At 39.2% G+C, this 25539-nt stretch overlaps 1 pseudogene; it reads left to right on the top strand.

Moving 5' to 3' along the window:
• Window positions 1–1045: 1045 nt before the first annotated feature.
• On the top strand, window positions 1046–24624 carry LOC128470799 (solute carrier family 2, facilitated glucose transporter member 9-like; annotated as a pseudogene).
• Window positions 24625–25539: the final 915 nt, after the last annotated feature.

The raw sequence follows: 25539 nt of genomic DNA, 5'->3' as shown, positions 1-25539 counted from the left end.
ATATATTGTGAAAATATATGCATGCATAGAGCAAAATGTAAATGGGGTTATGGATATACTCCCTTTCTTAGAATGGTACAGACTTGAAATGTACAATGTTTTTAGAATTTGAAGTGAATCATGGAAGCCAAGGTTTGCTTAGTCATGTTGATGTTGTAGAACTGCCCTCGTTACTGCTAGTTACATATTAGCATTTCCACATGGTTCCAAAACCTTTTCCCCAGTCACTCTTGGTAGAATTATTTATTAGTTAAGCATTAAAGAGTAGAGAGTGGGTTTAAGTCTCTGCATGATATGGCAACCACAGATAAGGTTATACCCAACCATCTCCTGGTCCCTCCGGTTGTCTACAGCACTTCTATGACCTATACCATAAACCGAGTCATATTACCTACCTGTTATTCTAAATGAATCTACATCACACATTACAGCTCTAACTGCATCTTAATAGCCACCTGTCCAGTACAAGGTGTAAAGACGAATATTACTTGCAATTAGCTATAATGTAGATCTCCATCTGTAAAATTACATGCAAAATCAGTATCCTCTCTCAGTCAGTCAGCCCTACCTGGGTACACTTAATGGAAAGATGATATAGGAAGAAACAAGTAACAACAATATTACCATATGTATTTTGTATTACTGCTGATTAGTAAATATAATAACAATATGGTTATATAATAAGAATACAATGAGCCGAGTCATAGCATGGACACAGTAAAATATTTTCATTCCCTGGCTGGTCCTCGATGAGGGATCCATGTGTAAATAAGAATAACCCTACTCCTCTATTACGTTGTGCTGTTCTTGGTCCACTGATCGGCTAACCCTTCCTTTTCTGTGACTGTTAATATTTTCCTATGTTTCCAGCCTCTTCTCCCCTAGTCATCATGTCAGTAATTAATACTACTTACTACATAAATCTTTGCCTTACACTATCCTCAGTACTAAAGGTACTAAAGTTCTGCACAAAAGAAAGCATCCTACTTATTTTGTAGGCCTTATAAAGAAATAGTATTACAGAACATTATAATCTTCATTATCAATGGCGAACTTATCAAATGAGCTGGTAAGTACAATGTTTTCCTGATTTTTTTTCTTGTCATTTAGAATACATGGACATAACATAAGAAAAAAGAAAGATTATTGGCTTTAAATGTGTTAATATGGAATATTGTAAAAATATTACGCAAATATGAATTATCTTTTTATATAGAAAGACTGTTATTGAAATGTTGGTAGAAATGCTACAAACCAAAAAATTTTGAACTTTTTTTTCACAACAATAAATTTAAGAGCATACCATGCTTCAAGGGAATAAGTGTGAGGTTTTCTCACTATACTTTGTGCCATGGAAACTTTATTAACATTATTTTAGACAACATGTAAAGAATGTTAGATATGTATTTATTTAAATGAAAGCCAAGTGGACTGGACTTTATCTGGGATAAAATTATCATTGGCTGTATTTCCAAATGTTGCCATAAATCGCAAACAATGGCAACATATAAAAAGGTTTATTGTACTTGTAAGTAACATCTATTGCTTTGGCAAAAATGTATGTTTTTTATAACTGTTAATAAGGTGCAACCTTTTCTGCTGAATACTTGTAATAAATCGGTTTACGTTGTGATATAATGTTCTATCATCAGGTTCAGTACTGGGGGCTCTTCCTGTTTATTCTTGTGCTGGGCATTGGAGGCACATTTCAGTACGGCTTCAACATTTCCGTAATGAATGCCCCTTCTCCGGTAAGTAAGCCCCCAGCTCCTGGCCAGGGCCCTACACACCGAATAACAGTGAATTCACGTTAATTAATATTTGCATGTAGTTTTACGTAATATTCATTTGCATTGCTGTTCTTTCTTTAAACTATGCATTTTATTTTGTATATACAATCATCATTTAACCTACTGTTTGCATTATGAAACCTTTAAATTGGCAAGTCCTGGATTAGGTTGAAATAATCGACATTAAAGAACCAAGATAAAGAGGTTCTATTATGACAGCAAAACCCATATGATTGTTCATGTATATTTGCAGACCTACTGGGATCCAAGTATGTGATTTTTTGCTATAGAGAAAGTTTTTTATACTATACAGCTGATTTGCCAAATGCAAGTAAGACTTTACACCAGCCTTGAACTAAAACTTGGTTAAATCAAAGTAGTTTTATAAGTTGCATCACATATAACACATCCCTGTACTCCACCACCAGTTCATGAAAGCCTTCATCAACCAGACATGGATAAGAAGGTACACAACACCAATCCCACCGGAAACACTGACCCTGATTTGGTCCTTTGTGGTGTCTGTTTTCAGCATTGGTGGACTGATTGGATCTACTGCTTCTGGATACTTTATAGGGAAATTTGGGAAGTGAGTAATAACGAACTCAATTATGTATGAGTATGTCTTTTTTTCTTTCAACTATTCAACACAGACTACTTTTCAGAGTTCAAACTCCTCAAAGCTTCCCAAACAGTAAGTACCACTAAATAACCTGGTAATCATCTGAGTATGAATGACGTGGAACCCATTTTCTCTAAACCTTCTAGGGGTAGCTGTGGACTGGCATTTGGGAAGCACTGTTCTACAAAGTATCATCCATTTATAAAGATGTACATGAGACTGTACATTCTAGACTCCCTAAAATGTAATTCCTGGTAGCAGCTATGTTAGAATATATTGTATTACTTGTTATGAATTATTTATTTACTAGCACAAATTTTGTATGGTGTATATATATCCATGCATACAGTACATCCAAATATTTCAATAGCCTAGCCAAGGGGAGCAAATTTTGCTTTACGGGTATGGTTCAATGTTAAGCTAGACGGCAAGGCTAGGCAATACTTAGACTTAGTGGTTTCTCTGTAGATAGCTGTTTGTGGTACATCATTCTTTATATAAGATGTTTTCTCTTTAATTCACTGGCATGTTCTGTTTAGACACACATGTGGAATTAAACTATAATGGTAACCATCAGCCATCTGCTTTTACCTGATATGTGTGTTTTATAGGAAGAAGTGTCAGCTGTATAACTGCCTACTGCCACTGGCCAGTGCTTTGCTTGTGGGATTGAGCCGTACAGTCAACAGCATTGAAATGATCATGGTTGGACGCTTCCTTTGTGGCTTTTATTCAGGTCAATCTTGTCTTTATGTAATATCATTGAAAGGGATAGATTGCACAATAACGAAATCTGGGTGTATGCCAGTGCTATGACTCTCAGAAAAAGAATACAAAATATTCTTGCCATGGCACCATAAGGGATGCCACTCATGAGTAAAGCTCCACAAGACTAAATCGGGTTTAATCATGAAAGGAGATGCAATGTTTCAAAAATGGTCTTATTATAACAGCAACAGCTAGACTGGTCCTGCTGATGGGACCTTTAAATATTGTGCAATCTAAGTATACTACACTTGCCCATATAATAAACTACCTTTTCAAGAAAAACTTACTTTGTACTTGTGTATAATATGTACCCACTGTCTGTACTGTGTGTTTTTTTAAGGTTTGGGAATTAATGTCCATGCACAGTTTGCTGGAGATATCGCACCCCGGAAACTACGTGGATTCATCAATGCCACTGGCCCCTTGTTTGTAACTCTGTGCAAACTATTTGGGCAGATTGTTGGACTCAGGTATGAGGTATTATAATTTAAGTATTATGACTTGGTAACTAATGAATTCAAATATTATCATAGTAATTAAATAAAGTATTATATTTAAAAAAGATGATAGACTAGAAAAGTATTTATTCTTCTATTATCTCTTTTATTTGAGCTACTATGAGCTTCATTTTATGTATATGAAGTCAACTGAAATATGTTTGGGTTGGGTTTGTTTGTGAGCGGAGTCAAAGGTGCCACCATCCGCTGGCCTTACAAAAAGAGCCACCTTGCAGTGCTCAGCTTTATAGTGTCATGAGGTGGCCATAGTTGAGCTCCTTGGGCAGATCAGAGAATATCAACTGTCTCATGATGCCCACAGTAGCAGGACTGTGGAACAGTGCCCAGAAATTCCAAAACTATGCTGTCACACACACATATGGTACACACCTTCTCACTTAATTCCTGGACCCTTTTGTGTGCCCTGGCAGCGTGCGCTTCTGCTGGAATATTACATGACAACCCAACTAAATGGACCTAAATTCAACAACTTGTCAACGTAACCAAAATGTAAGAAATCTCAACTGTCAACTCAAGCAACTAATCTGCTCACCAGTTGAAAAAGAATATCAGGTGAAAAGATCTCCTCTAACTTAACAGAATGCATTCAATATGAATTAGTTGATGTTCTAATTAGGTCAGTTGATGCTGTTGACAGGGGAAACACAAATATATCTACAAATATAGATGTGCATACAACAGACATTCCCATTGATAAACCAGAAAGAAGGAAATCTGATTCAGTTCCTATTGTCTTGACAGAGCCTGCTTATTGATCGCTTTGGAAGGAGGGTGCTGATTTTGGGAGGATACAGCCTGATGACTCTGACATTGGGAATCCTTACAGTTACTCTTTCCTTACAAGTAAGTCACGTGCCTCATTTCTTGCATACACACTCACTTAAACTCATATATATATATATATATATATATATATATATATATATACATATATATATATATATATATATATATATATATATATATATATACTGAATTTCCCTGCCAATCTTATAATACTAGAGTGCCAGAACTTTCGCCCATGTGAGGTCCTTTCTGCTAACATGAAACCAAGTTTTAAACTCATTTATATTATAAAGCAATTATATCCAACACATGGAACACTTTCAAGGCTTATACTGGTATCTATGGTTTCTTTTGTGTTCCTTATTTGTTAAGCCACATTTCCTGGAGACATGCGTTACTATAAGTAATTAATATTCAAGGGACATACCTCTTTATTTGACATGCAGTAGATGCGTTATGTCCACTTTTTTGAGCTTATTTCTTCTATAGTTTAGACAGCACCATGATACTGTAGCATGTAGCACTCCCATATGAAATCAGACATCGGGTTGATATTTAGAACACCAGAGGCCTCTTCTGATACCAAGTCAGAAATTTCCACCACTACAGAGTGGATTAAGGTCACAAAGATTCTTATTACATCTAGCTATTAAAAAGGGTGCATTGCTTTGTTTCACCCCACAGGATGCATTCATCTGGATGCCGTACTGCAGCGTGGCTTCCACATTTCTCTTTATTTTTCTGGCGCTGGACCAGGTAAATGTTAAAACTTTTCTTAAACTGTTGTGAGCATGGCTATAGCTTTATGTGGAGATAAGTATTTATATTTTATAATTTTGAATGGCCATTTTAAATCAATTTAACAAAAGTTCAAACTTTTTGACTAAATCTCTACTCTCCTTAGCTGATCTATGGATAGCTGTGCTAAGGAGGCACAGCCTCTATAGAAAAAAAAGAAGGAAAACAACACAGCACTAAATCTGTTCACCAGCCGCAATGTGAACATACGTAACCCCTCCTTACACCTTCAAAAATATACCAAAATAACAAAAAAAGTGATTCATGCGCTTATTGTGATCAAAATAAAAATATTGAACATGTTTCTGCAAGCCAATCCCATTTTGATAACCCGGCTCATAAAAGGAGAGAAAAAAAACAAGAAAAAACATATAGTGTAGTATTCCAGAAATCCTTATTAGTGGTAATTATGCATTAAATGCACTCACATTTATCCAAAAGAAAGCAGACAATTCCTTATGTAGAGGAGACGCTTGAGACCTCTAGTATGTGCTCATAGCAAGGTAAGAGCAAAAACAGATATAGAGCAACACAATAGTGAAAGATTGTATGAAATCTTGATTACTTAAATATGCATCAGATGCACGCACGTGTAATCCAAGATACAATAGGCACTTCAAAAGTAAGGTAGGTGGATATCTTCTTGACGGTGGAGTTTCCTTCAATACACCCCAGGAGTAGGTATGAAGAAAAAAACTTTTCTCTATCGGATTGCTATATCATTCATCTGTGTCACAAACAGAGTTAAAAAAAATATAAATAACATTTATTTTTCAACAGGAAATGGAAAATATAAAAAATGTATAAAAGAAAAAAATATAAAATGTCTCATGTTATAAAGCATAAGAAGACCATTGAAAAGTGCAGCGGACGCCTGGTAGAAGCCCGTGATATGGCAAACCGGGAACTGCACTGATTCTCTTGAGACTTTATTTTTTTTTTTAAATCATATTTATTGAATTTTCCATGTAGCATAACAAGACATAATTTACATTAAACCATACAAACATCAAAACAGGACCATAATCCTAAACATATAGCGAAACAAAAAAAAAAATTAAAATTGAAGCCGGGTAAGGGGCAAACCTCCAATTCAAATTTTAAATAAAACTTGTAGCTTTTTAATCCAGTCCATACATATATCTGATTTTCTTTTATGGGATATACTTATCCAACTCATACCTTTCTCCATTTGGAGCTGAAACATTAATTGTTTTTCCAATTGTAACTTACTTATAGGTTTACTTTCTTTCCATGATAGTGCAATTAAAATTTTTGTAGCCGAGAACACATGTATTTTCAGGGCCGGCCAAAGACTTAACGCCGCCTGGGGTGAAGTTTAAAACGCCGCCCCCCCCCCTCCGCCGACGCCGGGGGGCGGCATTTTAAACTTCGCCGACGCCCCCCCCGGTACTTACCTTTAAACAGTCCTGCGGCGAGTCTCCCTGCTCTGCCACGGTGCCGGCTTGTAATGCTGAGCGCCGGAAATTGACGTCACTTCCGGCGCTCTGCATTACAAGCCGGCACCGGGACAGAACAGGGAGACTTGCCACAGAGGAGAGAGAGGGGCGCAAAAACCACTCGGTGCCCCTCTCTCTCTCCTCCGCTTCAAAAAACAAACAAAAAAAAAAAAGCGCTTGGGGCGGCAAAGTGCCGCCCCTTCTAAAGTGCCGCCTGGGGCAATTGCCCCAGTCTGCCCCATTATAGGGCCGGCCCTGTGTATTTTTATTATTATTTTTCTTTCCAAGGATAGAGTTACCGGGAGAATATGAAGCAAAGCAGTCTTCATGTTTTTTTTTAATCTTATATTATCTATTTTTTCAAATAATTCATATGCAACCTTCCAAAAGGAAATTAATTTCTTTACAGCACCACCAACTGTGTTTATAATCCCCTTTCTCCTTATTACACCTCCAACAGGTATCCGATGCGTTTGTGTACATAATTTTCAACTTTGTAGGTGTTAAATACCATTGGTGTATGAGTTTAAAGTAATTTTCCCTTATTGCTATAGAATGTATAATATCATACGTGCACTTTATTGCAGTATACCATTCTTGTTGTTGGATCTCTGATCTTAAATCTCTTGACCATCCCACCCAAAAAATGTTTTGGGTCACTCTCGTCTATGTTTCTAATCAGTTCAAGGGCTTTAGCCATAGCTTTTTTTATACTGCCTATATTAAATATACCTTCCAATTTCCCCTGAATAGCTCTATTGCCCTTAAATCGTACTTGATTTAGGAACGATTTGACTCTTAAGTACGTAAATACTTCTGAATTGGATAAATTATATTCTGAGACTAGTTGGTTAAAAGATTTTATTTTTTCTTTATGTATAACATCTTCTATAACTATAATTCCTGCACCTCTCCAATTTTTAAGGTTCATATTAGATACATTATTCTCTATAAGATTAAGATCTGCATTATCTAGGATCGTATCCCGGAGATTAAGTTTTTTTTTTTAATTCGCTTCCATTCCCCCAAAATATCTTTAACTATGTGATTTTTTGATTCCTTAGGGTCATGTTTCATCGTTCTTTCAAGTTGCCAAATATATAGAGATAAATTGTCATTATTTGTCATAAATTTTTCTAACTTAACCCAAGGTTGATCATTATTTTGGAGTTGCATGTTGTATATATGGAATAAAAGACAAGCCTCATATATACTTTCCACTCTAGGGTAATTTAAACCCCCCTTATTCATTTTTTTTGTCAAGTACTTTATTCCTAATCTGAGTCGTTTTCCATTATTAATGAATTTATTGAAGCTAAATTGTACCATATGTATCCATGGTCTCGGGATTTTTAGGGGTACATGTCTAAAGAAATACAGCCATTTCGGAAGGATATATGCATTTATTACATTTATTCTCCCTATCCATAATAGTTGCATGTTCCTCCATTCTTTTAATAAATGATTAGTTTCAGATAAAAGAGTATAAAAAAAATTTTCTACCATATCCTCAACTTTCACTGTGATGATTAATCCTAAATAATTTAAATCTGTTTCTTTCCATCTAAAATTATAATCTTGTTGAATTATTTTTTTAACATATGTTTTAACATTTAGTGGAAGAATTACAGATTTTTCTATGTTTATGTTAGGGACCAGGAACCAGACGGACACAAAACGTAAAATGCAATCAGCTTTATTGTAATGACAATAGTGAACAAAGCCAAATCGTGATCCAAAAGCATATACCAAAAGACAAGCCGGGGTCAGGAACCAAAACAGATACTCAGACAAGCCGGGGTCAGGAATACAAAGATCAGCGAAGTCAGGAACAAGCCAGGAATCAGGAACCGGGATGGACGTCAGAGAAAGCCAGGTCATACACAGGAATTCAGGAACACAGGAACACAGCAATAGCACTTGCAGCCGGATACAACACAAGGGCCAGGAGGAAGTGAAGTTTAGCTGCTTAAATAGCCTAAAGGGGCTGGCTGTGGGCTGGACAATGGGCTGAGTCACAGGAGTGACAGGAGTGTAGCCATGGCAACCCAGCCAGGCTGTATAGCCTCCAGCAATGCAGCAGAAAAGCAGCTAGACCATAACAGTTTATTTTATAATTAGAGACATCTGAATATTTTTTTATTGTGAGCATTAAATTCCTAATTGATTTATCGGGCTCTTCTACTGTTATGAGGACGTCATCGGCATACAGGCATATTTTTAGTTCTTCCTGTGAAAAGCGGAGACCTTTAATCTTCTCGTTATACCTTATAGCTATGGCTAATGGCTCTATAGACATTATATAGAGCAAAGGTGATAAAGGACAACCTTGTCTAGTCCCGTTTTTAAGATCGAACCAATCTGCTTTAATATTTTGGCCAATTGTTCTTGCCGTCGGATTCGAATATAATGCCCGAATAGCTGACAGAACTTGGCCTTTAAATCCATATGCATATAACGATTGGAACATAAAGTCCCAGTTTACCCGATCAAAGGCCTTCTCTGCATCGAGTGCTAGTAGACATAATGGTATTTTTTCTGCATTTGCAAAATCTAGTGCATCAATAGTACGTCTGATATTATTATATGCCTGTCTTTCAGAGATAAAACCTATCTGGTCCGGATGAATTATAATTGATATCACCGGTTTTAGTCTCTCTGCCCAAATAGCAGCGTAAATCTTCATGTCCACATTAATCAATGAAATAGGCCTATAACTTCTTACATCCTCTGCATTTTTGTCGTTCTTTAGTATTGGGAGTATATTAGCTCTTAGCAGTTCTTCCGGAGCTGTCCCCTGTGTACTAATTTCGTTAAACATATCAGTTAATATCTTACTAATATTGCCTACCAAATTTTTGTAAAAGTCTCCAATAAAGCCATCGGGATCACCAGATTTATCGAGAATGTAAAATGATTGCACTGATTTGGCACTGAATGCTAAAGACACCTAAATAATTAAATGCAGCCATTTAGTAACTCAGAATGTTTTACAGCGTTGCAACAGCTGCGTGGCCACTGTGACCTAAGCAGTGAGATGGAGGAGATGTGGGCTGAACAGGCTGTCACAGAAGGCCAGAAGCCCAAAAGTCCCCTAGAACTGATACAAGAGCCATCACTAAGGTGGCAGCTACTTGCTATTGTGGTGCTTAGCAGTGCCATGCAACTGTGCGGGAATGACTCGGTGAGACAATCTACCGTGCCAATCTTCTCGTGCCATCGCTTCTCTCTACAATCATCTTCGCTCTGTTCTAGCCACTTCTCTTTATCATATGTTATTTTGTCCCTCCTAGATGTATTTCTACGCATCCTACATATTTCAGGAAGCTGGAATCCCCAATGAAAAAATCCCATATGTTGTGATTGGCACTGGAAGCTGTGAGCTGATTACTTCAGCTACCTGTGGAAGCAGTTTTGGCCAAGAGATCTCACAATACAATTGTCTCTGTAATAGAAGTAGAAATACTTTTTTCATATAGTGATTTGATTCATGGGTTGGTATTGCTCAAGTGATGTGTGTTCTAGGTTGTATCTCATTCCAGACTCTGTTCATTGACCGTGTTGGCCGCCGAGCGCTGGTGATTGGAGGATACAGTATGATGTCAGTCTGGGCTGTAGTTTTCATGGTTGCTTTGTCTCAGCAGGTATTTTAACCATGTTCAGTAATGTAGATTAGCATTTATAAAAACTTTTATTCAGTAATGTAGATTAGCATTTATAAAAACTTTTTATCTCTTTTTGTTACAATAAACTTCCTTTATTTGCAGACCTGGAGGCTATTGGTGTCAGTCATGTGATATTTTGGTTGGGTTTCACTCCAAGATGATTGTTTATGTCAATTGCAGTGAAGTCTGTTCCTCCAAAGACTTTCATAAGTCAGCATCCTGCTGCAAAAACTGTTCTGTTGTTTATCATAGCAAGTATGATAAAGACAAGTATTTGTCTAGTATATCGGTTTAAACATACAAATGGTTATTATGAAGCGGCCTGAAAACATTATGCAAAAACTAGAACTGTTTTAAAAATGAAAATAGCAAAATAGTTTTGAAAGTTTGACTAAACGTTCCCCTTTAACCTTAGACATTACATCCAAAAATGCATTCAGTAAAGCCTTTCAGGCAGCGGCAGGGACATCTCCCTGTCACTACATGGGAGATTAGGCTTTTGACAGCCTGGACTCCCCCCTGTCAGCAGAAGCCAGACAAGTTGTTTAGGGGCAATGATGGCACAGACTAGCTATTGAAGTTGGGGGGTCTCTGGGCAATTTTCAAACCAGGGCCCTGTGGTTTCTAGTTACACCCCTGCAGTAGGGTACCTAGTGTTATGTGCTGAACTAGCTAGTGTTAGATGAAGCAGTTTGTTACTTATCATTTCCATGGGTGTCCTTGCTTTCTGGTTTCCTCCATGTGCACAGGAGGCTGTTTCTTTTGTCTTCACAATGCTCTAGTATTGACACTCACAGCCAGACCACGGACCAGGAGCGATGGTGACATCCTCCGATAATGTCAGCCGCAAAGCCACTTATTATAAGAAAATATGGCCGCAATGTTGGCCTTTTTGGCAATATATGGCTTCCATATGACGACCATACATAATTTGCATTTGTTAGATGCTGCTTGTGTGCATACAATAGCAGCTTCCAGGAACACATTAAATAAAACCAACTTTTCTCCAGTGCTATACTACACTACTATATATAAAACACTGTATGTAATGCTCAAAGAAATATATTTATTTTTCCATGGGACCTTCTTCAATGTTTTTTCAGGAGCGGGTCCATTGGATGCCATATCTCAGCATGGTCTGCATATTTGCCTACATTCTGAGTTTTGGAATCAGTCCAGGTACGTGTGTCGAGATTTTCTAGTGTCCATATCTCTATTTCCCAGATTCAGTGTTCCCTGCAATTATTGCATGTGGTTGCATGAAATTGTTTTGCACACATTTATCCTACGTGACACTCAAGACATCCTGGACAAAAAGTTTGCCTTCACCCTGATGGATGTTTGGAACGAAATTCTTGGTCCTACAGTGCTTGCCATGGCCCATAACAAGACACTCCAATTTGCAAGAATACCTGATAATTATTCTTCCTTTATAGTTGATTGGCCCTAAATTGGCATGAGGTAGTTGCGACTTGTTTTAATGTGTTGCATTGGTAAATGGTCTGATTCCTTCTCTGCGACAGTTTTATTTTTGACATACCTTCGCAGATGAAATGTGTATACCTGCATCAGTCACCTGTTATCTTGTCCTCCTTTTACTGCATAGCTGGGGTTACTGGCATCATGCCAGCCGAGATATTTGACCAGATGGCACGTCCAGCTGCTTACATGATCTGTGGGTCCCTTATTTGGCTCAATTTGTTTGTGATGGGACTCGTTTTCCCTTTTATTGTGGTGAGTGAAACCTGCCTACTTTATTCTTCTCATTTGTAAATTTGCTTGCTGAATTGTTGCACTGATCCTCTATCCGCATACTTTTTACGTTATTGGTGTTGCGATACCTTTAAGGAGGTATCATTTGTTTAGTATTGATTGACTGATGCAGTCAGGTGTTCAAGACATCAGAGAGCTCTAATTTTATGAGCCAACATTGCAATATCTATGTTTTCCTTATACAGCAAATCATTTTACAATATTCTGTAAAAATAATTTTACACTTCTTCTCTTTTCCTATTTCCTAATGTTCCTGAAACTACTTTCTTATCTTTGCTTGTTTATTAAAAGCCCAAATCCAGGAATTGACTATTCCAAGTCTTTATCTATTTCAGCAAGGCCTTGGTCACTTCTGCTACATCCCGTTCCTCATCGTTTGTGTCACCACTGCTCTGTATGTTGGATTCTTCTTGCCAGAGACCAAAGGCAAAACTCTTCTAGAGATCACAGAGGAATTCAGACAAAGCAGAGACAAAAAACAGGAAGGGAAAATTGCCTGGAATGGACCTCAAGAGATCAAATCCACAATGCTATGACAACCTTAATGAAAACAGGGGGCATACATTTGCACGTCAGTGCATTCTGTGTCATCCGTCAGTGATGTATAAAACGCACAGGTTTGGTGCTGGCCTCTTGTTCTCAAGGCACTATAAACTCACCCTAAATCTTCCTCTGAAAATGTTATATTTAATTGGGAGTTAACGGGTGTGGTACAAGATACCTCCATTTATCCTGCCTTTGCTGCTATGAGCACTAAAAATGACTTGTGTACCAATAACCAGTTTTAGTTATGACTTCCAGTGTGCACCTCAGGCCTCCAGGACTGTACCTCTCACAGTAATTTATTTACAACTACCTGTCTTCCAATCCATTAAGCCAAAAGTTATTAGGAATATATTCATAGTATCTAATTGCACTTGAAACTCTGTATGTGGTCATCTTGTATTGTCTCTCCTGAAATATGAAGTCTCCAGCATGTGATAATCAGGGAATGGCTGGCAGTGTGATGTAATGTTATGTTGATTTGTGACACTGTTAATGTTGTTAATTTCCAAACTCTAAAGTTCTACCTTAAATGCTAATATATGGTCTACCTTAAGTCCTGTTATGTAACTAGTTCAGTGGGCAGCAGAGAGAGAAAGGGAGAGCATGGAATAAAGAAGTTTCTGCCTGATCTGTCTGTCTTTATTGTACATACAACACATGGTACCAGAAGTGTATCTAAAGAATAATGGCAATCAGCACAAGAAACATTCCTCCCCTGGATTTAGAATCTGGAAATGTATCAGAGAGCTGGGCAAAGTGGAAGGAGCTGATAGAGCTGGTTTATGCAGGCCCTGATGCAGCACAATGGACTGATCAACAAAAGGCTGCATACTTTCTCATCAGTGTGGGCCAAACAGGCCGGGATGTATGCAGAGCATGGTGTGCAAGTGGAAACATAGCTCCAGAGGACAAGAAAAAGACAGAGGTACTCTTTGCAAAGTTTGATGAATATTGTAATCCACGAAAAAACACCACAGTGCAAAGAAAGCTGTTCTATGAGAGGAACCAAGGGGGCAGTGAATCAGTTGATGAGTGGGTCACACAGTTATAATTGCTTGCAAAAGACTGTGCATTTCATGATAGCAGTGATATGATAAAAGACAGGATATTAATGGGCAGTCAGTTCAAAGAAGTGCAGGAAAAGTTACTGCAAGAGGAAGAATTAACCTTTCAAAAAGCTATCAGAATTGAAAGAGCATATGAGATGTCAAGAAAAGACTTGCAGGTACTGGGAGGTCCACAACCACAAGTCAGTGCAATTGAAAAGCAATCTAGAAGTCACATAAGAGAAAAAGCTGACTGGAGAGGGAATAAAAGAGAAAACAGAGCTAGGAACACAGAAACAACCTGTGGATATTGTGGAAACACACACTACAAAGATATGTTATGCCCTGCAAGAGGCCAAATATGTAATAAATGCAGAAAAAAGGGGCACTTTGCCAAAATGTGTCATAATGGAATGAGCTATAGGAAGCCACAGACACGACCAGTGTATAATATAGATGATTTGGACAACCATTCAGATGATGACACAGACGGCTCACAGATATACCTTGCATCGGTGCAAAACACACAACACTCTGCAGATGAAGCAGTGGTCACCTTACATCTAGGGGATGCTAAGATCCCTGTCAAGTTTAAGATTGACACAGGAGCTCAGGTAAATTGCGTGCCAGGGCACATATATCGCAAATTCCTCAGTAAGGAATTACAATTCGAAACGCAAAGGCTACCAAAGCTAAGAGGTTATGGAGGAGAGGTCCTGGATGTTATTGGCTCCTGCTGTGCTGGGTCTGCGGACGAGCCAAGAGATTGGACTTATCAAAATTATAATGACTGTTAACAACGGTGAAAACATACTTACAGCTCACGGCATTAAACACGATTTCAGTGATGTATTCAGAGGACTCGGATGTCTTCCAGGGATATGCAAAATCCGGATCAAAGAAGGGGCACACCCTGTTATACATGCACCAAGGAAAATACCTTTAGCTCTTCAAAGCCAAGTAGAACAAGAACTCTCAAGGATGGAAAAATTGGGAGTGATCAAAAAGGTCACAGAACCTTCTGAATGGGTCAGCTCTATGGTGGTGGTGGAAAAGAAAAACACAGGAGCAATCCGAATATGCATTGACCCACATGATTTGAACAAGGTAATAATGAGAGAACATTACAGACTACCCACTCTAGAGGACATAGCACACAAACTTGTTGGGGCATCAGTGTTCAGTGTACTAGATGCACAGTCTGGGTACTGGCAACTACGTCTAGATGAGAACAGCAGTCGCCTCACCACGTTTAACTCCCCGGTTGGACGATGGAGATTTACAAGAGTACCTTTTGGTGTAGCATCTGCTCAAGAAATGTTCCAGAAAAAATCACACGAGCTAATTTCAGGCCTGCAGGGTGTGGAAGTCATAATTGATGATTTATTGGTCTATGGCAAAGACCATGCGGAACATGACAAGAACCTGATTGCCTTGCTTAAGAGATGTCGTGAGAAGAATATGAAGCTCAACCCGAACAAACTGCAGATTGGTGTTGAGGAGGTAAGCTACTTTGGGCATATCATCAGTAAAGATGGTTTAAAACCTGATCCCAACAAGATACAAGCAATCATTAAAATGCAAGCACCAACTTCCAGAAAAGAACTAGAAACAGCACTGGGCATTTTCAATTATCTGTCAAAGTTTTCGCAGGGTTTAGCCCAACAAACAGCGCCTCTACGAACTCTACTGAAGAAAAATCTTGGGTCTTGGGATGCTAATATGCAAACAACGTTTCAGAAAATAAAGGCCACCATAAGCAAACAGCCCGGACCCATCTTGAAATATTTTGATGTAAACTGTGATACTGTTCTTCAAGTAGACGCATCACAATTTGGGTTGGGTGCAGTACTGACACAAAGAGGTCACCCAGTGGCCTATGCCTCGAGGGCACTTACGGCAGCTCAATCCAACTATGCCCAAATTGAAAAAGAAATGCTAGCCATTGTCAACGGATGTGAAAAATTTCATCAATATATCTATGGGCGTCCAGTATTAGTGGAAACGGACCACAAGCCTTTAGAACACATAATGCTGAAACCACTAAACTTAGTCCCTCCACACCTACAGAGAATGGTAATGAAGCTGCAACCATATGACCTTACTGTCAAATACAGACCAGGGAAAGAAATCCCAATGGCAGACACGCTATCCAGAGTGTTTCCAGCAGGACATGACGCACGGGATGAACCTGATCTGGAGGAACAAGTGCACACAGTCTTAGTCAATGTACCCGTCTCAGACGTCAGATTGGAAAGTATTCAAAAGGAAACGTTACTGGACAAGCAACTAGAAAAACTTTGCCGGGTCATATGCAATGGTTGGCCGGAGAAGCGCAAAAAAATACCACCAGAATTACAGGAATTCTGGCCTGTGAGACATGAATTGTCAAATAACGAGGGCATTATCTTCATGGGTGAACGTATACTCATTCCTAGAAGTCAACGGAAAGTGGTTTTGGAACAAATTCACCAAGGACACTTAGGCATGGCTCTGTGCAAACGACGGGCACGGGAATTGGTTTATTGGCCTAACATAGACTCTGACATTGAGAGGTTTGTGAAGATTTGTGAAACCTGCAACGAATTTCAACGACGAAACACAAAAGAACCTCTCATCCCCTGGAGTATCCCTTCTCGTGCTTGGCAACGACTGGCTACTGATATTTTTCATACTGAAGGAAATGACTACCTGATTATTGTTGACTATTACAGTAAATACTTTGAAATAGTACAACTGAAGGATCTGAAGTCCTCCACTGTAATTTCGGCTTTCAAATCAGTACTAGCCAGGCATGGTGTATGTGAAGAACTTGTCTCTGACAATGGTCCACAATTCTCCAGCGCTGAATTTCAATCTTTTCTCCACGAATGGGGCATCAAGCACAGTCCCGTTAGTCCACATCTACCACAGGCTAACGGACTAGCTGAAAAATATGTAGGCATTGCCAAATCCATTCTAAGGAAAGCACAATCGTCTGGGCAGGATGTTCATTTGGGTCTTCTGAACTATCGTGCAACACCTCTGGAGGGCTTATGTTCTCCTACACAGTTACTTATGGGCAGAGCACTGAGAACTACAGTGCCCATTTCTCCAAAGAAACTTCAGCCACAGAACCTTGCACACGAGCGTGTAGCTGCGCAACGAAACAAAATCATTTCCAAACAAAAGCAATATTATAACCAATCAGCCAAATCTCTGACACCACTTGCCACAGGACAAGCTGTAAGACACAGAGTAGATGGAAAAACTTGGGAACCTGCACGTATAGTACGAGTATTGGAAACCCCAAGGTCATATGTAATCGAGAATCGGCTGGGTCAGGAACTCAGACGAAACAGATGTCATCTACGTCCTGACTTTTCAAGTTCTGCTACATGTACCTCAAATGATGCTGCAGCTTCCAGCACACCCGCCTTAACAGACAAGCTTGACTCGTATTCTGAGGACAACACTGAACCATATAAAACTACTGACTCCCTGGGTTTAGCATGTTCTACGGCTCCAGAAAGAGAGAATGCTCTGAACACTCCTATGGAATCAAGGGACACCTACTCTAGTTACGGTCGCAGATTGAAACCTAAAATATGGGAGGACTTTGTTACACATTAAATGCGTAAATGCTTGAGGGGGAAGATGTGATGTAATGTTATGTTGATTTGTGACACTGTTAATGTTGTTAATTTCCAAACTCTAAAGTTCTACCTTAAATGCTAATATATGGTCTACCTTAAGTCCTGTTATGTAACTAGTTCAGTGGGCAGCAGAGAGAGAAAGAGAGAGCATGGAATAAAGAAGTTTCCGCCTGATCTGTCTGTCTTTATTGTACATACAACACAGGCAGCATTCAACCAAAGAGTGCAAACCTTGTCTGGCATTTCTTTCATTGTGCATGATCCAGTTATTTATATAACATATTTATTGTCCCATGGTGATGGCACCAAACTGTACAATGTTTAGGTTATATCAGTAAATCTTTTTTTTCTAATAGCCGTTAATTAGTAATAGCCCTGTCTGTTGTATTGTTTTCTGCTGTCACATGCTATGTGGATTTGAATGCATTTTCCATAAATGTAGAATCCAGGTATAACCAACTATACAACTCCTGCTTGTGAATATTCTTTTGCAATCTCGTATTTGGCAAGCCTGACAATATTAGGTTATCACTGACTGTTTTGGGGAAGTTGGCTAGACACATGTTTGTTACTATATAACTGAACCTTTAAAGATTCATGGATATCTGGCAGTGTGGCAATTAACCGTACATGTAAGGGTGGTCTGCAAGGTGTGTACATTGTACGGGCAAACATTTTAAACTACCAAAATGTCTCAAAACAAGTCATAGTCATTAAAGGAGTTGCTCACTGCTTTCAGTTAGATAATGATATGCAATCTGGTGCAGCTTATTTTTTTTATTAAAACCCATTAAAAAGTTCTGACAATATATTCTTTAGTTGAACATTCATTGGCTATTTATTATTAGTTCAAGTTTTACATTGTTAAGTCCGAGTAGAGGATTTGTATGAGAAACTGTGTACCCACAAGGGGCAAATGCTATGTGGTGATTACAAATAAAGTGTCCTGTTTTCCTTTTATGTGATGTATTACTGTTATCGCCTTTTATAAACAACGAATGATTAAAATATATCGCCTTTAAACACGTCCATTCTTAACTCTGTGATGTACATAAATTACCAATTGCATTTTGCATATGGAGCCTGATTGTGGGACTGTATGGAGAATCCATGTCTTGCACTATTGCTGTAACACTACAAATTCACATTGTGTCAAAATTAAATGATTGTGCAATCATTTTTTTTTTTATCTTGTCAATGAATACACTAATTGGATTCCAGATGGCCTGATATAAAATGTACTATTTAAAAAGCAACTAAACTCATTTGAGTAGAGTTGCCAGGAGTATTGTGGAGTCAACTGCTTCATTTCACTTTTCATTATCAAAAGTGAGTTTGTTCAGCAAGGAGGGCTGATCTGGCCCTCTATATTACTCAGTGAAATGGATTAGAAGAAATCTCATTGATTTAAGTATCCATTATATAGGGCCAGTGAATCTCTTCCTATAGTAGAATTTCACTGGGACTGGACCTTCATGATGAAAAATGGTCATCTCTCCTACACACTTTCTTTAGCAAATAGACTTAACTGTTCAACCTTTAGCTTGTGCATTTTATTTGTCAATCAACAAAATTTATATCAAGATATTTAGTTTAAGATTTTAACCTAAGGAAATAGATCTGTGCCTGAATGTAATCCCTTTGTTATCATGAAGTTGTCTCCCTTCTCCTCACCTCATCCACAATTATTCCAAGAACCAATACAGAACAATTCACAATATTATAGCAGGGTAGAGATGACTTTCAACATTAGATGGCCTGGAGATTTTCCAAATATTACCCTTACTGGATGTCACTCCTCATTGCCGTCTCTTTCTTTGTCACACTTCAGCTGAATTATGTTTTAACTATGAATGTAATATTTGAGCTAAACTAAGACCCATTCCACCTCCAAATTAACAAGCAAGAAAAAGAGAGATTTATAATACAAAGAAAACAAAAGGATTTAAGAATAACCTATTATAATCTATGCTAAAGTGTAGCTGCACATGGTACCAACAGTTTAACCGGTTGTGTCACAACAGCTCATAGACAATAAACTGGGACAAAATAGCCTGTTGTTGACCATTCTGTCTGTGGTTGCCATAATGATAATGGAATGGTTGTACAGCCATGTTTTTTTAACCATTCAGCATAATTACAAAGTGTTACATTTAAGAGCAACTGCTCTTAAACATTAAGTATTACATTATTCGATCAAACTTCAGAAAGCAGTTACTTTATTCAAATTATAGTAACACATACTATAAAAGCAAATAAATTATTTGGCTTGTGTCTCTCTATTTGTGCTTTGTATGATTTCATATATGTTTTTATTTTAGGGAGCTTCTGGGCGCAGAGGAAATGTGGCCTTATCTAATGTCTGCAAGTGCCATCCCTGCACTCATCCAGTTAGCAACACTTCCCTTCTTTCCAGAATCTCCTCGGTACCTCCTTATTGACAAGAGTGACAAAGACGGCTGTCTTAAAGGCAAGAGATTTATCTTTTTTGAGTAACTTTTCCAAGTTACCATGTAAATTACACACAAAGGCAGTTATAGTACAAGGTCCCTTCATCTTGTAGACTTAATGTGGGATTAGCCCAGGGCTTGACAAATTTGTTGTGAATCTAGGCGCCAGGTAAAAAAGTTAGGAGCCAGGATTTTTTTAAACTAACAGTTGGTCAGGAGTGATTTGATCATTATCAGCCTACTTACTAAACTCACAGCATTTGACCTGGAAGCACCCTGGACTTTCAGGTCAGTGCTGTTTTTTTTTTGTTTTTTTTTTTTAACCCTTTCAATGCTGATGTTCCATTGGAGCACAGCATTGACTGATATTTAGTCCCCACAAGCTTGTGGGGACAAATGTTAACCCCTGCAATGCCACAAATGTGTCATACACAATTGTGGCATTGAAGGGGTTAACGCTGCACTGACGCTCTCAGGGAGCGATCAGGCAGCAAGGGGGTGTTGGGGCTGGTCTCCACACTCATGGGGAGACCAAAGAACCCTCTCCCCTGTCCCTGAAGCTGCCTCTGGCAGCTGGGACTCAATTGCTGGTCTATAGACCAGCCATTGCAGGGGGGGGTCTCTGATGACTGCTGTAGGCTTCCATGCCTACAGGAATCATCAAAGGGCTTGTGGGGGGGGCTCGTTTTTGCTGTTGCTGGTCAGCCTGGGCTTCCAGGCAGACCACCAGCAGCAGAGCCCCTTACAAAACGGGAATTAACCCCTAAATGCCACGATCGCGGCATTGAAGGGGTAAGCGCTGCCCTGTCGCTCTCATGGAGCGATCAGGCAGATGGGGGGTGTTGGGTCAGGTCCCTACACTTGTGTGAGGACCCAATCAACAGTCAACCCCCTTTCCTGAAGCTGCTTGTGGCAGGTTTTCCTGCAATCGCGGTTTCAGCCTACAGGATCACTCCGTCGGAGTGATCTCAGGCTCGGGGGCGGGCTCTGAGTGGCTGTGCTGTCTGCCCAGACTCCTGGGCAGACAGCAGCAGCAGCGCCCCCGTGTGGTGACTCAGTCTCTTACATCCACAATTTTTTCTGGATGTAAGAGGCTGACAAAACCTAGGCGCCAGGACAAAATTCTCTGTCGCCATGGCGACCTGGCGCCTGGGATTTGTCGAGCCCTGGATTAGCCAACCCAAAAAAGGGCTTGAGGAGTGCCGTTCTTTGGATATGTTCTTTTTCTACCATAACCCCTTTGTGCTTATCAAAATGTACTGATGATATTATATTAAATTCACCTCTTGATTAAATGCTTTCTTGTAGAGTCACATTCTGTGCCATCCTTTAGCATCTCTTCAAAACAAGCATGTAGATAGAACTTCATTATATATTTTTCTTCCAGCTATGCAGATGTTATGGGGCCCAGGTGACCACGGTTCAGAAATGGATGAGATGTTGGCAGAGAAGAAGGCAATAGAAGGGGAGCAGATAAAAAGTGTGAAGGATCTCTTGAGGGATCGCTCAGTTCGCTGGCAGATGATCTCACTGGTCTTGATATGCGGAGCCTGCCAGCTCATCGGCATCAATACGGTAACATACACTCCTGAATTTTTTATATTGGAATCCTAAATCTTAGTGAAATTCAAGAAATGCCCAGCGTGACCTCTTGGAGGAGAAACATGTATCATGTATTATTACATGCCACTGATTTTATGGAGCAATTATTCTGTGTTGTGCTCCCCAATATTTTTTATTGATTTATATTTTGTATCTTTGTCTTTTGTCATTTTTACCACCATGAACTGCTCCTCTCCATAAAGATAAGGTAGATATTGTACTGTCTTTCACTATAGCGAATGCTTCACATAATGTCCCAAAGTTTAAAATATGACATTACAAAATAAAGGTAGAGAAACATTGTATGCCTTTTGAATTAATTTGGGATTATATTTTTAGGTTAGCAATGAAGGTGAAACATAACACAGTTAACATTAATTTAGAGGGCTTTTCTGAATGTAGCAGATGAAAGAGGTGACAGGTCCACAGCAATTGTGAGACTCCATAAATTTGTATGAAGGACTAAACATCTTTCTTTTCTTCGAATTTCAGGTCTATTTCTATGCGTATGATGTCTTCCAGAAGGCGGGAATTCCAGCCACTCAGATCCCAAATATGTCCCTGGGCACTTGATTTACCGAGATTCTAACCTCAATACTCTGTGTGAGTATCTGTCTGTCACTGTGTAAAAGGGCTTTTTGCCTATGGTACAGTGGAATACATTGGGAATACAGTAGACGAGTCAGGGGTCAGAAAGGACCTCAGAGCATATCATTGGCATTTTCCAGAAAATTGCTTACAGGATTTCTTTGTTACTCAGTGTCACTGTATGCAAACTATATGCAAGTGGACCGGTGTAACCCAGTGCAGTTATTTTGTCTAATAACATTACAGCTGGGTTGTCATGGATACTGACCTTTCCTTCCAGCACCAGGTTACTTGTCTCCTCTGAGCCAATCAGTATCTCTATGGGACATATGTCAGTTTTCCTAAGCTAGGGAAATGTTTCTCAGCCTATCAGAGGAGAGGGTCTAGAAAGAAACTTCTGGAAGAGCAGAGCTAGGCAGGGGAGTGAAGAAGGAAGAGAGACAGACTGCCCTCCCTGTAAGCAGGCCTGAAGTAAACCTGTTGCCTTTAGTGTGTGTACTGCTGACAAGCAGTACACTGAAGTTGAAGTAGAAGTGTGCAGAGAATACAGCATGGTGCTGTATGTTCCTGAGTGAGTGTGACAGACTGCAAGTACCCAGAGGGTCCAAGTCCTGCATCCTGTACCAGTGAGGTGAAAGCAGAGCTGCAGACAGACTGTGTGGGAAGACAGTTATTATTCTCAGCCAGGAGGTTAAAGGGGCAGCATCCCAGAGCTGCCTGAAGACATTAAGGAGAGGTACTTCACTTAAATATATCTATCAACATAAATATATCCTTGTTTCCCCGGGTAGCGCTACCTGCATCAAGGGCCCCAACAGTGCACCAACACAGGGACATCTGGGTGGGAAGAACACCTACATTTGGGGTGGGGAGCGGCTGTTGGCAGTTATCTGTGTTATATATATATTCTCAGGACTGTGCACCCACTGCTAGAACTGAACTGCATAGGCACAGCAGCTGGGTCCTTATATTATAATACCTGTTTATTTTAATATATTCTATAAATAATTTGCATTTCAGTTGTGTGTTATTTTCTTGTGTGAAAGGGGCCATTTCTCAGTGGGTGGGTTCCCCTACTCAACATAGTACAAATCACTGAGTGGAGGCACTGTATAAAGAAAGAAGATGTCCCAATCTCCCAGCAATTGCGGAGGCTCAGGTTTCCTGTCACCAGCGTCACTGAAGTATGTAACTACCAGCCTGGCAGCAGAGCAAGGTAAAAAAAGGGTTACACCTGTATGTATTTTATTGTGTGTGGATGTATTTACACATACACATCTCACCCCACATGTGATCCTCACTCATGGACTATATACCGGTACCTTCTATGTGCAGGGATCTATCATTGATCGTCTCGGCAGGAAGCTCCTACTCTGGACCAACTATGTAATGTTGGCATTGAGTCTGGCACTGCTCACTACTACCCTCTCTCTGCAGGTAATTCCACACAGTAATTTGATATCCGTATTACGGTGGCATGTTTCACACTAAATTCATGTATATAACGCAAGTAATACATTTTCATGTAATTGTATTTTCTAGACACTAGGAGGTGTGATTAAGATTTTATGGAGTTAAGTGATAGTTCAAAATGTTATACAGCTTAGTTTATATTTATTCTATAATAGCTACAGAAGCTAGAGGGGCATTGAGATATCAGACTGGTATAAGGGAGCTTACATTTATTTTTTTCTTGCAGGACTCCTTCTATTGGTTCCCATATGTCTCTTCCATACTCACATTCATCTTAACGCTGAGCTACGGCTTGGGTCCAGGTCAGTACACAAAAAGTTTTATATAGAAATTCTAAATACATATTTGTATAAATACTAATGCTTATTAAGTAGAAGTCACCAATCCTCATAAAAACTCTTTTGTAAGAAACGTAGTTGTGATATGTTAGCTATGTGAGCGTAGGTATCTGTAACAGTATTTTTCTGCTCTACAGGTGGCGTAAGTTGCGTCCTCCCCACTGAGATGTTTATACACTCGTACAGACCAGCTGCCTACTGCTTAATTGGTGTCATGAACTGGGTTGGGCTCTTTGTTTTGTCCTTGGTTTTCCCTTTCATTGTGGTAAGTCTTAATGTCTTGTAAGTCTGACAAGTAGCTTTTAAATAAGAGTGTAATAGTCAACATTAACAACATCTATGCTGTGTTTCTGATCTACGGTATTTGATATTATTTTAATGTACAGAATTTGCTTTTCTTTCAAAAACAAGGACATTTCTAAGTGACCCAAAACTTTTCAATGGTAGTGTACATTGATTGCTTTTACATAGTTATACATAGTTATATAGGCTGAAAAAAGACATGCGTCCATCAAGTTCAGCCTTTACTATATCTGTTAATTTGTTGCTGTTGATCCAAAAGAAGGCGAAAAAAAACCCCGGTTTCGCTCTTTCCAATTTTGCACTAACCAGGGAAAAAATTTCCTTCTTGACCCCAAAATGGCAGTCAGATTTCTCCTTGGATCAATAAACTGTTTCCCCATAATTACAGATTATATCCCTGAATATTATGTTTTTCCAGGTATCCATCCAGTTGCAGTTCAAACGTCTGCACAGACTCCGATAAAACTACCTCTGCAGGCAGAGAATTCCATATCCTTATTGTCCTTACTGTAAAAAACCCTTTCCTCTGCTTTAGTCTAAATCTCCTTTCTTCCAGTCTGAACGCATGACCACTAGATTTCCACACAATGGTTTGTATTGGCCCCAAATATATTTATATAACGCTATCATATCCCCTCTGAGGCGACGTTTTTCTAAACTAAACAGATTTAAATTAGTTAACCTTTCTTCATAACAATAGTGCTCCATTCCTTTTATTAATTTTGTAGCCCGCCTCTGCACCCTTTCTAGTGCTATGATATCCTTCTTTAGAATAGGTGCCCAAAATTGCACAGCATATTCAAGGTGCGGCCTTACCATTGATTTATACAGAGGCAAAATTATATCTTTATTCCGCGACTTGATGCCCCTTTTTATACACGACAATACCTTACTGGCCTTAGCAACCGCAGACTGACACTGCACATTGTTGCCTAGTTTGTTGTCTATAACAATTCCCAAATCCTTCTCATTAGTCGTTACCCCTAATTCACTACCGTTTAGGGTGTAGGTTGCTTGTGCATTTGCTACCCCGAAGTGCATAACTTTACATTTATCTACATTGAATTTCATCTGCCATTTGTGTGCCCAGTCCCCCAGTCTATCTAGATCCCTCTGCAGCACAGTAATATCCTGCTCGCCCTGTATAACTTTACCTAGTTTAGTGTCATCTGCAAACACAGAAACATGACTTTCAACGCCTACTGCCAAGTCATTTTGATGCCTGAACATGTATTTCTCCACCTGGACAACTAGGATTTCAATGAAACGCAAGACCTTTCACATGCCGGGAGTTTTTCATCTTTTTTTTCTCCTTGTTTTTCTCCGTGCATCGTTTTGCCATTGGATGATGTATCTGGCTTGATGCCCAGTCATTTGT

The sequence above is a fragment of the Spea bombifrons genome, chromosome 1 (assembly GCF_027358695.1).
Source record: "Spea bombifrons isolate aSpeBom1 chromosome 1, aSpeBom1.2.pri, whole genome shotgun sequence".
NCBI lineage: Eukaryota > Metazoa > Chordata > Amphibia > Anura > Pelobatidae > Spea > Spea bombifrons.
The sequence above is the reverse complement of the archived record's forward strand: the minus strand, read 5'-3'. Positions and strand labels throughout refer to the sequence as shown.